The sequence below is a fragment of the Nicotiana sylvestris genome, chromosome 5 (assembly GCF_000393655.2).
Source record: "Nicotiana sylvestris chromosome 5, ASM39365v2, whole genome shotgun sequence".
In the NCBI taxonomy this organism is placed as follows: Eukaryota; Viridiplantae; Streptophyta; class Magnoliopsida; order Solanales; family Solanaceae; genus Nicotiana; species Nicotiana sylvestris.
Genome location: NC_091061.1, coordinates 47587260 through 47601880, shown reverse-complemented (window position 1 = coordinate 47601880; position 14621 = coordinate 47587260).

Genomic DNA, 14621 nt, shown 5'->3' with positions numbered 1-14621 from the left:
GTTGAGGATGCAGGGCCGGATCTGTGTGCCCAATGTGGATGGGCTTTGGGAGTTGATCCTTGAGGAGGCCCATAGCTCACGGTATTCCATTCATTCGGGTGCCGCGAAGATGTATCAGGATTTGAGGAAGCACCATTGGTGGAGAAGAATGAAGAAAGATATTGTGGGATTTGTGGCTCAGTGTCTCAATTGTCAATAGGTGAAATATAAGCATCAAAGACCGGGTGGCTTGCTTCAGCAGATAGATATTCCCGAGTGGATGTGGGAGAGGATCACTATGGACTTTGTTGTTGGACTTCCATAGACTTTCAGAAAGTTCGATGCTATTTGGGTGATTGTGGATCGGCTGACTAAATTCGTGCACTTCATTCCTGTGTGTACTACCTATTCTTTAGAGCGGTTGGCAGAGATCTATATCCGGGAGATTGTTCGTTTACATGGTGTCCCAGTTTCCATCATTTCAGATAGAGACACTCAATTTACATCGTAGTTTTGGAGGTTTGTGCAGCGAGAGTTGGGTACTCAGGTTGCGTTGAGAACAACTTTTCACTCTCAGACGGACGGGCAGTCCGAGTGCACTATTCAAATATTGGAGGACATGTTGCATGCTTGTGTCATTGATTTTGGAGGGTCATGGGATTAGTTTCTACCGCCTACAGAGTTTTCTTACAACAACAACTACTAGTCGAGTATTCAGATGGCTCCATATGAGGCTTTGTATATGAGGCGGTGTAGATCTCTAGTTGGTTGGTTCGAGCCCGGTAAGGCTAGGCTATTGGGGACTGATTTGGTGCAGGATGCTTTGGAGAAGGTGAAGATGATTCAGGAGAGGCTTCGTACAGCGCAGTCGAGGCAAAAGAGTTATGCTGATAGGAAGGTTCGAGATGTGTCCTACATGGTTGGTGAGAAGGTTCTGTTGAAGGTTTCACCCATGAAGGGTTTTATGAGATTTGGGAAGAAAGGGAAATTGAGTCCGCGATTTATTGGGCCTTTTGAGGTGCTTTGGAGGATTGGGGAGGTGGCTTTTGAGCTTGCTTTGCCACCCAGCTTGTCGAGTGTGCATCCGATATTTCATGTTTCTCCGCTCCAGAAGTATATTAGGGATCCGTCTCATGTTTTGGATTTCAGCACGATTCAGTTGGATGATGATTTGACTTATGATGTGGAGCCAGTAGCTATTTTGGGTCGTCAGGTTCGAAAGTTGAGGTCAAAGGATATAGCTTCAGTGAAAGTACAGTGGAGAGGTCGGCTCGTGGAGGAGGCTACCTAGGAGACCGAGCGGGAGATGCGGAGCAGATATCCTCACATGTTTGAGGCTTCAGGTATGTTTCTTGATTCTTTCGCGGACAAACGTTTGTTTAAGTTAGGGAGGATGTGACGACCCGGCCAGTCGTCTCATGATTTACCGCTCTGTTTTCCCTATTTCTGCTTCTTTATGCTTCGTTTATCCGTGTTATGTGGTTTTGGGTTGGGCAGATCGAATCCGGAATGAAGTTGGTAAGGTTTGAGTCACTTAGTCTCTTTTGAGAAAGCTTAAATTGGAAAAGTCAAATGAGTGTTGACTTATGTGTTAGAGGGTTCGGATGTGAGTTCCGAGGGTTCGGTTAGTTTCAGGAGGTGATTTATGACTTAGGAGCGTGATCGAAATGAGTTTTGGAGGTCCGTAGTAGATTTAGGCTTGAATTGGCGAAGTTGATATTTTGGCGATTTCCGGTTGGTAGGCGAGATTTTGATATAGGGGTCGGAATGGAATTTCGAGAGTTGCAGTAGTTCCATCGTGTCATTTGGGAGGTGTGTGCAAAATTTTAGGTCATTCAGACGTGGTTTGGTTGTGTTTTTGATCTACAGCGGAATTCGGAAGATTTTAGAAAGTTTGGCTTAAACCCGATGTGTTTTGGGTGATTTGATGTTGTTTGAGGTGTTTCGATGATTGGAACAAGTTTGAATAAGGTTTTAGGATATGTTGGTACCTTTGGTTGAGGTCTCGGGGGCCTCAGTTGAGTTTCGGGTGGTCAATCGGATCATTTTTGAAGTTAGAAAAATTGCAGAAGTTGCAGGTTCAGCTGTTGCAGGCTTTTACTCTTCGCGTTCGCGAGTGGACCCTCGCATTCGCGAAGAGTTAGTGGAGGTTAGTGGAAGTTTAGCCTTCGCGTTCATGAGGGAGGCTTCACGTTCGCGAAGAACATTCGCGAAAGAGGGTGTGCGTTCGCGAAGGGTAAGGTTGAGGAACCATCGCATTCGCGATGGCCATGTCGCGTTCGCATAGAAGAAAAATTGGTCAAAGTAAGATTGTGCTTCGCGAACGCGAGGGTTTGACCGCGTTCGCGAAGAAGGAAATAAGGCCTGGGCAGAATGTTTTTAAACTCGTCTTGTCCGTGAGTATTGGGTTTATTTCCTCCATAATTGGTCATTTTGGGACATTTTTGAAGGAGATTGAAGAGGGATTCAAGGGGAGTCGTTTGGAGGTATGAATTTTGGGCTAAAAACTCGATTATTATGTGAATTCCACCTAGAAAATCATGGAATCTAAGCCTAAAATTGAAGAACTAAGGCTTGAAATTGGAGACCAAACATTTGGGAATTGAAGGGTCATTTGTGGATGGATTTTGATGTTTTTGATATGTATGAACTCGTGGGGAGATAAGAAATCTATTGGTGTAAAAATTTCTGAATTTCGAGACATGGGCCCGGGGGTCGGGTTTTGGTAATTTCGGGATTTGTGCCATTTATTGATTGTTTTTGCTTGGGCTTCGTTTCTTTAACATATTTTGACATCCTCATTCTGATTTTGGATATATTCGACGTGCGTGGAGGCCTATTCGAGGGGCAAAGGCGTCGCGAGCTAGAGATTTAGTCGGTTCGAGGTGAGTAATGGTTGTAAATGATTTTCTGAGGGTTTGAAACCCCGAATTGCATATCGTAGTGCTATGTTGAGGTGAGACACACGTTTGATGACGAGCGTGGGGTCGTGTACTATTGGGGATTGTGACTTGGTCCATCCCGGTTGATGATTTTACCGCGTATTTGACTGAAAACTATTTGCTATCATCATTATTTGGGCTGAATGCCATGTTTGGGATTCGTGCCAACTATTTGAACCCTTCGGAGGTTTTCCTTACTATTTCCTCACTGTTTTGACTTTAAACTTGAACTCAGTCATGTTATTTTCCACTGTTTTTATATTCAGCCATGTTTACTTAATTTTAAGACTTAAAAGATATTTTAAATGATATTTGGGCTGAGAAACACTGTTTTACTATTGCCCGAGGGGCTTGTGAGTATTTTTGACTGAGTAAGGCCGAGGGCCTGAGATATATATATATATATGCCACGAGGTGGTTTGATTGATATGAGGCCAAGGGCCTAGTTTTGATGCCACGAGATGGATTGAAATTGCGCTTGGGCCGTAAGGGCCCCCTCCAGGAGTCTGCACACCCCCAGTGAGCGCGGGTACCCATTCTGATATGAGATTGAGCCTGAGGGGCTAGTATTGTTCTGAGATGTTGCCCGAGGGGCGGATTTGTTGATACTGTGCCCGAGGGGCGAACTTCTAATGGTTTACTTTGCCTTAACTGCCTGTCAATTACCTGTTTACTTGTTGAAAAAGGATTGTTACTTAACTTTTCACTGTTTTACTACTTTTAAATGGTTTTACTGCTTCATTATAGAATGCCTTGTGCCTTACGTGTTGTCTTACTTTCAGTCATTATTTACATTTGTTACTCACTGAGTTGCAGTACTCACTTTACTCCCTGCACCCCTGTGTGCAAATTCCGGTGTAGCTGGTTCCACTCCCGAGTGTTGATTCCTCCAGCTTCAAGCGGGCTTTTGGAGATTATGACGTAGCTATTGACGTCTGTAGCCCCGTTTCTCTACTCCTTTATCACTTCTATTTCCTTTCAGACAGTTGTATTAGTTATGGATTTAGCAGAATTGTATTATGACTGATAAATGCTCATGACTAGTGACACCCCGGTTAGGGCTGTGTATGGGTGTTCTTCCGCGTATTTATGTTATCATTGTTAATTCAGATTTATTTTATCCTGTTTAGACCGTTTCTTAATGTTAACTGTTAATAATTGGAAAAAATGGGAAGTGTCGGCTGGCCTTGTCTTCACAAGAGGAGCCGTCACGACCGGGTCCGAGTTAGGGTCGTGACAATGCGCTCAATGTGATGGTATGTTTCTCCACCTAACTTCTTCCGATTCTCGATGATCGAAACAGTCTGATTGGTATAAATGGGATTACTTTCGTCTCCATGGATGATCACCTCTTGGTGGTTCCATTCAAACTTCACGTCCTGATGTAGAGTAGAGGCCCCGGCCCCAGCGGCATGTAACTAGGGTTGTCCCAACAATAGATTGTAGGTAGTAGATATATCCAGTACTTGAAACTCAATATCAAACCAAGTTAGGCCATCTGTAGGCTGAGGTTGATTTCTCCAATTGTGGCTCTTTGAGATCTATCAAACGCCTTCACATTCATGCTTCCTGCTCGTATCTCATGCAGGACTTTACCCAACCTCTTTAAAGTGGTGAGTGGACATATATTGAGACTCGAACCCTCATCTATCAGGACCCTGGTGATGAATTTATCCACAAATTGCACTGTGATATGTAGTGCCCTGCTGTGACTTAGTCTTTCGGGTGGCAGCTCGTTTTCATGAAAGGTGATTTTGTGGCTTTCCAGTACCTGCCCCACCATGTTGGCCATTTCCCCACTAGTGATGTTGGTGGGTACATAGGCTTCACTCAACACCTTCATCAGGGCATTCCTGTGTGTCTCGAAGTTTTACAGTAGTGATAAGATGGATATATGAGCAGGAGTTTTGTTCAAATGGTCAACTATAGAATATTCTCTCGCTTGCACTTTTCTCCAAAGGTCGTCAGGGAGACGTCTTAGATGCAACTTCTTTGTAGGGCTGCTTATCAGATGGATCGGGCAGTTATTTACTCTTAATGGTTTGGCTTATCGGTTATCGGCTTTTAAATGTATTAATCCGCTAGCCACCCGATAAGATATTGGGCAGATTGGTATCGGTTTAGCTCTTATCGAGCAGTTATCGGACGGTTTATTGTCCTAATTCAATCCAAATAAAATAAAATTTAATATAGTGGAGGAAGAAGGGTTTGTTAGTTTTGTGCTAAAAGAAAATTATTGCTATTTGTGGCAGCGCTCGGCATAAACAGTGTTTTCAATTTATGCTCAAGTAGGTTTTTAGATCTCTTGTTGAGCTCACAAAAGACATCACGGGAGCAAAGGTTAAGAACAACAAATTTTGTGTTTTTGTACACTATCGTAACGTAGATGAGAAGGTATGGATTGTTGATAAGTCGGGATTTTAACGTGTTTTATCCCCCTACTTACCTATGCTGTGATTATAAATTGCTCCAAAATAGTCCTAAAATACTCACAAATTGTGCTTGATTGCAGGTTTCAGCGACAAATTGACAAAAGGTCAAATATCGGTTCAAAAAGGAGTGAAAACTGCTCCAGTATCAAGACCAAGTGAATGGAGGAAAAATGGGCCTAGTGCGGACCACGCAAAAGCAACCGCGGCCGCACTAGGAAATTCAGAGAAGGGAACAATCAGGCTAAGAGCTACGCGGCCGCGGTACCATTTACGCAATCCGCGTTCAGGCTTCGCGGCCGCGGTACCATTTACGCTGTCTGCGGATCAGAGGTTCAGAGAAGTGCACTTTTGGTCACGTGGTCCGCGGTCACGCCTGCGTGACCCGCGCCAGTTGCCATTGCGGCCGCGGTACTCTTCCATGCGGTCCGCGTCCCCCAGTTCAAGTTATCAAACAGTTGAAGTCCAAGAGCCAGTGCGGCCCGCACTGACCCCGCATGGGGTATTTTTGTCCAGTTTTTCCAGCCTAGTATAAATAGAACATTTTACTAATTTTTAGGGTTCTTTTATCGGGGAACTTCAGACGATAGTTGCGCTCGGTGTTGTAGCCATTTTTTGGCATATTTTTCTTTGCATTAACAATAGATTATTGTAGTTTCTCCTAGTAATCAATTATTATGTTTAGTTCTTCATCTATTTCTTCAATTTATATATTTAGCATGAGTAGCTAAATCCATTAGCTAGGGTTGTGGCTCAACCCTAGTGTGGGTAATTGATAGGTGTTGCCATCAAGGGTTAGATTGATATTAGGTGTTTGCTATTTGGGTTGATTTTATGTTTTTATTCAAGAATTGGTGGTTGCAAACACTAATTCAAGCTTAGTGGGTTTAACTCTTCTTAAGAAAGAGAGTCTATGACCCCAATATTGACCCAATAAGGAATTGGGATGGACCCATGAGAAATGGTAATACCAATTAATGGGGTTAAATCTCGAGAGAGTAATCACCCTACTTGAACCCTAGTTGCTTGGTCTCATTGGCCTACCCAATTGGTCTCGAGAGAGTCAATTGGTCAAAATCACTCTCTCTACCGAGAGGTGTGAGAGTGGTTGCAATTGTGAAACGATTATAGCATAATCCCCAAATATGTTAATCTGTCCTTAGTAACATCTACCCGTCAATTAGCCACCTAGGTGATGCTACGACCCTAGTGCCCTTCTTCCCATTAATTACAACTTAGCAATATTCTCTTAGCATAATTTAGCTTTAATCCTTAGTTTTATAATATTAGTTATAAATATAAAAACTCGAAAAATGTTTGAAGTGACATTAGAAGCACAACCGCAACTCTAGGCTAGACAGAAAATACAACACCACTACTAGCTCCCTGCGAAAATTTGATCCCTGACCTCTATTCGGGTAAAAGCTATTGCGACCTTCTCTTCCTACCATATCGTAGTGTCGATTCGGTAGTGATCACTTTTTGGTACCGTTGTCGGGGAGCTTACGGTGTTGACTATCTGTTTAGTTAGTTTTGTGTTTTGCTTCTCTTTCCTTCTTGTTTACTAATTTTGTTTGTGTCTATCAATCAGGTACAATGGCTTTTAATGCAAATGACCCTCTCGGCAATGTGATAGTGGGGGAGGAGGTAGAGGATCTAGAACAAGATGAGGTCTTACCTCAAGTTCCACGGAGAGGCCAAAATGCCAATGTAAATGCAAATGAGAACAACAATATTCCAGACCCTCTTCCGGCACGCCCGAGAGTGGCTTCCAGAGTTTTACCAAATCAAGGATACGCCAGTGCTATTGTTCCTCCCCGAATCCGGATGGGGAACTTTCTAATCACAAATGTTATGTTGACCTTGCTCGAGCAAAGAGGGCATTTCACGGGTGCCTCCGATCAAAATGCCTACAAGCACTTGAAGGGGTTCGTGGATACATGCTGGGGTAGCAAGCAGACAAACGTGTCCGAGGATGCATTGAGATTGAGGCTTTTCCCGTTCTCTCTTCGAGGTAAAGCATTGGATTGGTTAGAAAGGATCCCCAATCATTCTATTACAATATGGGATGAATTGGCGGACAAATTTATTGCCAAGTTCTTTTCTCCAAGTCATATGGCAGCTCTTCGGGATGAAATTCTAGCTTTCAAGCAAGAGCCAACAGAACCTTTGTACGAGATATGGGAAAGATATAGAACAATGGTGAAAGAGTGCCCTAATAATGACATGACCGAGGCTATGATTCAACAAACCTTTTATCGGGGCATCAACACCACGAATCAATGCATTGCGAATCAATTGGCCGGAGGGAACTTTATGAAACTTTCTTACCAAGAGGCATGCGATGTAATTGATGAAATGGCCAACACCTCTTTGGCATGGCAAAGCCGAGCAAATGTGCCCCAAGGTGACCCCACGGTCATCCATTTGCACAAGGAATTGCACGATCATGGCCAAGCCATCGCGGAGCTTACAACAACTATGAATCAATTGGCAAAGGCGCAATTACAACAAGTCCAAAACCCGCGCCAAGTCAATGCAATGGAAGGTGTTTCTATGTTAAAAAGGAGGCAAAGAGGACAACAACATCAAGGTAATTGTGAACAATATGACAACAAAAATGATGGTGGTGGTTAATCAAACGAGTGCTACGATGATCAAAGCAAAGAGGTCCAATATGTCAATAACTACCAAGGGAATAGAGGCAACTCTTCGAATCAATAATGGAGTCCTCAAGGAAATTGGGGAAATCAACAACAAAGCGGAGGTAATTAGAATAACATCAATCAACAACAAGGCGGAGGTAATTGGAATAACAACAACCAAAATAACAATTGAGGTAATCAAAGCAACCAAGGGAATTGGAATGGTAATAACAATAATTGGGGCAACAACAACAATCAAGTAGGGTGGAACAATAGCGGGAACCAAGGCAACCGGGGGTAAGGCTTTCAAAGGCCCCCCATGTACCAACAACCGAACAATTCACCCCCTTTCCTTCTCAAGGTCCGAGTTCATCCGGAAGTGATATGGGGAGAATTGAAAGCATGTTCGAGCATATGATGAAAAAGAACCAAGATTCTGAGGCCCAATTAGCTTCGCATAACACATCTATCCAGAACTTGGAGGTGCAATTAGGCTAAATCTCTCAAGCATTGAATACTCGTCCCAAGGGTTCTCTACAAGAAGTGGGAGAGGCGGTGATGTGAATGCCTCAATGCAAAAGCAAGTTATGGATGAAGATGTTGAGTTGCGGGATGATGATGTACCTTTGATTGTTGAGGATTTGGTTAATCAAAATGTGAACAATGATATGTGGATTGATATTGATGATGAAGCCGAGGTAGAGACTCAAGATGTCGTGAACCCGTCTAGGGAACACGTGATTGACATGCCCGAGCTAGTTGTACAAAAGGCCAAGGCACCTTTGCCTAGGCCACCTCCACCTTATCCTCAACGGTTAGCAAAGCAAAAGAGTGACAATCAATTCAAAAAATTCATTGACATGATGAAGAGCCTCACAATCAATGTCCCTTTGGTTGAGGCACTTGAGCAAATGCTGGGATATGCGAAGTTCATGAATGATTTGGTTACAAAGAAGAGGTCGATGGAGTGTGAAACAATTAAGATGACTCATCAAGTGAGTGCCATAATGCATTCAATGGCACCCAAGCTTGAGGATCCCGAAGCTTTTACTATCCCTTATACTATCGCAAGTGCGGATTTTGCCAAGGCCCTTTGTGACTTGAGGGCTAGCATTAATTTGATGCCATACTCGGTCTTCAAGACTTTGGGAATTGGGCAAACTCGACCTACCTCAATGAGACTTCAAATGGCGGATCGATCGATGAAGCGACCTTTGGGCATAATTGATGATGTTCTTGTCCGTGTTGATAAATTCATATTGTCGGCTGACTTTGTCATATTGATTTTGAGGTGGACTTTGAAGTGCCGATTATTCTTGGGAGACCTTTCCTAGCTACAGGGAAGGCATTGGTTGATGTTGAAGCAGGTGAGTTGACATTCCGAGTGGGAGATGAGAAGGTGGTATTCCATGTTTGCAAATCAATGAGACAACCCAATAACACGAAGGTGTGTTCATTTGTGGACATTGTCACAGTTGTGATAGTGGATGACACAAGTTCCATGATCCATGTCGAAGATCCCCTTGAAGCCGTGATTCTTAATGTGGATGTCAATGATGATGCTAGTAGAGTGGAGTGTGTGAATTCATTGCATGGTATGGGTTCATATTCTTATGAGCCTAGAAGGGTATCTCTAGATCTTGAAAACCACAAAACTCCACCAACAAAGCCATCGATTGAGGAGTCACCAGTGTTGGAGTTGAAGCCACTTCCTCCGCACCTCAGGTATGAATTCTTGGGTTCAAATTCTACTTTACCTGTTATTCTTTCTTCTTGCCTTACTTACATGCAGGTTGAGGCCACCTTGGCGGTTCTTCAAAAGTGAAAAAGGACAATCGAATGGACTTTAGCTGATATTCGGGGTATAAACCCCGCCTTTTGCATGAATAAAATCATATTGGAGGAGGATGCGAGGCCTTCACTTGAGCATCAAAGAAGACTAAATGAGGCTATGCAAGAAGTAGTAAAGAAAGAGGTTATCAAGTGGCTAGATGCTGGGGTGGTTTATCCTATTTCTGACAGTTCGTGGACTTCTCCGGTGCAGTGTGTGCCGAAGAAGGGTGGTATGACCGTGGTGACCAATGACAATAATGAGCTCATTCCCACTAGAACGGTCACCGGTTGGAGAGTTTGTATGGATTACCGGAAGCTGAACAAGGTGACTAGAAAAGATCATTTCTCATTGCCATTCCTTGACCAAATGCTTGATCGTCTTGCGGGCCGGTCTTTCTATTTCTTTCTGGATGGTTACTCGGGGTACAATCAAATTCTAATTTCCCCGGAGGACCAAGAGAAAACCACCTTTACATGTCCTTATGGCACATTCGCTTTCTCTAGAATGCCATTTGGATTGTGTAATGCTCTAACGACCTTCCAACGTTGCATGATGGCTATTTTTACCGACATGGTGGAGGATATCTTGGAGGTCTTCATGGATGATTTCAGCATGGTTGGGGATTCTTTTGAGGAATGCTTGGTAAACTTGGATAGAGTGTTGGCTCGGTGTGAAGATACCAACCTTGTTCTAAACTGGAAAAAGTGCCATTTTATGGTAGAAGAAGGTATAGTGTTGGGTCACAAGATCTCGAAGTGAGGAATTGAAGTTGATAAGGCCAAGATTGAGGTTATTTCGAGGCTCCCTCCCCCTACTTCTGTCAAAGGGGTGAGGAGTTTCCTTGGGCACGCGGGTTTCTACCGGAGGTTCATAAAGGATTTTTCTAAAGTGGTACATCCATTGTGAAAGTTGCTAGAGAAATATGCAAAGTTCTTGTTCGATGAGAGTTGTATGCAAGCATTCGAGCTTCTCAAGCTCAAGTTGACTTCTACCCCTATCATTACCGCACCAAATTGGAGGTTGCCATTTTAGCTAATGTGTGATGCTAGTGACGTTGCGGTTGGGGCTGTTCTGGGCCAAAGAGTCAACAAGATGTTTCATCTGGTGTACTACGCAAGCAAAACCATGAATGAGGCTCAAAGAAATTATACAGTCACCGAGAAAGAATTGTTGGCTATTGTGTTTGCTGTGAAAAAGTTTCGACCTTACCTTATGGGGGCCAAAGTTATAGTGCACACCGATCACGCCGCCCTTAGGTATTTGATGACCAAGAAAGACTCCAAGGTGAGATTGATCAGATGGGTGTTACTTCTTCAAGAGTTTGATTTAGAAATTGTTGACCGGAAGGGTAGTGAGAATCAAGTGGCGGACCACTTGTCCCGTTTGGAGGAGGAGGGGAGGCCTTATGACGGCCTTGAGATTAATGATTCATTTCCCGACGAGCAACTCCTTGCGGTATCAATGAATGGGATGCCATGGTTTGCCGATGTTTTCAATTACCTTGTGACCGGAATAATCCCGTCTGAGCTCTCTTCTAACCAAAGGAAAAAGCTCAAGCGGGATAGTTTGGATTTCTATTGGGATGAGCCATACTTGTTCAAGATTTGCACGAATGATGTGATTCGTAGATGTGTCCCAGAGAAGGAACAATTGAGTATCCTAGAGGCTTGCCATTCTTCACCCTATGGTGGCCATCATGGCGGGGCGAGGACGGCCTCAAAGGTACTCAGTTGCGGATTTTATTGGCCTACCTTGTTTAAAGATGCCGGTGATATGGTCAAAAGATGTGATGAATGCCAACGAGCCGACAGAATTTCAAAAAAGGGATGAGAGTCCCCTCAATACGATTCTCGAGGTAGATATTTTTGATGTTTGGGGCATCGACTTCATGGGTCCTTTTGTGAGCTCTTGTGGAAACACTTACATTCTTGTGGCTGTAGATTATGTCTCCAAGTGGGTTGAAGCCATGGCTTTGCCCAACAATGAAGCCCGGAGTGTGGTAGCATTTTTGAAAACGAGTATTTTCACAAGGTTTGGCACTCCTCGTGCTATCATCAGTGATAGGGGGTCTCACTTTTGCAACAAGCCTTTCGACATGTTTCTCTCTAAGTACGGTGTCAATCATAAGGTTTCGACCCTCTATCATCCTCAAGCTAGTGGCCAAGTGGAAGTCTCCAACAAAGAAATTAAGAGTATCTTGTCTAAAACGGTCAATGCTAATAGGACTGATTGGTCGAAAAAGTTGGATGATGCTCTTTGGGCTTATCGGACGGCTGACAAAACTCCGATTGGTATGTCTCTATATCGGTTGGTGTTTGGGAAAGCTTGCCATCTTCCGGTGGAATTAGAGCACAAGGCCATATGGGCCTTGAAGAAGTTGAACTTAGAATGGGATGTTGCTGCAAATCTGAGGGTTGAACAACTTAATGAGCTCGATGAGTTTAGATTCCATACATACTCCAGCTCGTCCTTGTACAAGGACAAAATGAAGTACCTTTACGACAAATATGCTTGGGGCAAGGAGTTCAAAGTTGGGGATATGGTTCTCTTGTTTAATTCACGATTACGTCTGTTTCCGGGTAAGCTCAAGTCAAAGTAGAGTGGGCCATTTGAAGTTATGTTCGTGACCCCATTTGGTGCTCTTGATCTAAAGAACAAGAATGACAAAGTGTTCAGAGTCAATGGGCATCGTGTCAAGCATTATTTGGGAAATTTTGATGACAGCCACATGGTGGTAGCATGCGTCGTGCTGCGACGTTAAATCGGGCGCTTCATGGGAGGCAACCCATGTCTTTTGTTTTTCTCTCTTTGTCTTTGGTTTTCTTTGTAGCTTAGGATTTTTTAGCTATTTGTTTGTGAGATGTTGCAGGGATTGTGTTGAAGCAGTGCAAAACAAAGTAGAAAAATTGTAGTCTCTAAAGTTTGTCAGTGCGGCCACGGTGCACTTTGTGTGGTCCGCATTGGCATGAGTTGAATAAGATATTCTCGGAAGTTTTCCAACGTGGTAGCAGTACTAGTTACGCAGGCCGCGATGGGCCTCCGCGGTCGCGGTGTGCTTTTGCGTGGTCCACGGAAGGCTGTCTGCTGATGCTCAACTTGACGATACCTAGCGCGGTCCGCGATCACTTTCGTGCGGCCGCGCTGGTAGGTGAGTATGGGGGCCCCAGCCTTTTCTATAAATAGAACTCACGGGCCTCATTTTACACTTTTCGAACTTTGAATCCTCAGATACCTAAAACTACTGTTCATACTATCCCTACTCGTAATTCTTGATTGCTTGGATTAATTGAACACAATCCGCACACACCTGGTAAATATTTCATGCATTTTGATTGATTTAATTCATATTTTCATTTTATTAGCTTGCCAAGTAATTGTTAGCTTCTTGTTTCTTCTCATAATTTCTTCCTTTTTATTTAATTATTAGCGTAGAGTAGTGTTTATTGCTGGGTTTATGTTCTTGTCATGCCTAATAGATGGGTAAATTGTGTAGGGAAAAATTAGGTGAAAAATTTGAACTAAGTTTAGCAAAGAATGAAACCCTACCTGAATGCCTGTAAAACATTGACCCAACGCGGCCCGTAGTCGCTTTAGCGCGGTCCGTGGTGCCCTAATGCGGTCCACATAACACTTTCATGCGGTCCGTGGTGCTTAATTGACTGAGGAAATACTTGTGTCCAGCGCGGTCGCGGTGACTTTTGTGCGGCCCACGGCACCCACAACGCGCCAGCGTACCCATTTTACGCGAACCGCGGTGCTTTGATTTAGAGAAGTCTTTTTCTGGGGTTTTGTTTAGTGCGGCCCGCGATCGCCTTAGCACAGTCCGCGATGCCTCCAACGCGGCCGCACTCCTGATGGTGTGGTTCGCGGTGCCTGGTTCTGCAGCAGTGTCTGCAATATTTTTTTTGCTGTCTGCAACTTTAATTCATTCACCTGCTTCACTTCCTGTGCTTAAACTAACAATGTTAGATGCGTTTGCTTGCAGACAATAATAAAACAACGAGGAAGAGGTTCCAAACAACCCAGCCGAGGTGACTCCTCCCGAGGAGGAAAAGGGAAACAAGTTAAACTCACTCCCCGACCTAAACTGAAAATAAGGAAACAAGTTGTTATAGATGATGACCAATCGGGGAGTGAGTACGTACCCTCTCAAGACCTATCTTCTGACTCAGGGCCAGATCCCTCAGTCCCAGCTTCACATACTGCCCAAGCTCCACAACGTGTACCTTCTGAGTCATCTGATAGCTCAGCAGCAGGCAGCGGTGAATACTCCATCTCCCCCACAGCTTCAGTATCTAGGGAAAGTGCGGAAGGTGGGACTAATAGCGATAATGAGGTACCGGACAATGGTGTGACCCATGTTGGGGGTGTTGAACGAACTAGAAAACCTGAAGTTTGGGAAGATTGATTTGTCAGCCAGGTGGCGTTCCACAAGTTTAGGGAATGGTGGCTGTCACAGAAGTTGATTCTTGAGAGTAGCTTCATTGACAAAGACTTTCTACCCCTACACCCCAATGTGCATAGACAGTTTCAGGCTCGAGTGGGTTGGGAGTTCTTTAAAGACAATTGTGTGAAGGCGAATGAGCATATGGTCAAGGAGTTTTATAGAAATGTGGCCCATATCTTGAAGGGCACTAAGGTGACCAAAGTGAGAAACAAAAATGTGGTATTCACTGGGAAGGCACTGAATGAATACTTGGGGTTCAATGATGAAGATGAGTCCCTTTACAATGAAAAGTTAGCAATGGGCGAGGTGGTTCGTCCGTGGTTAGCTTCATACCTAGCAATCTCG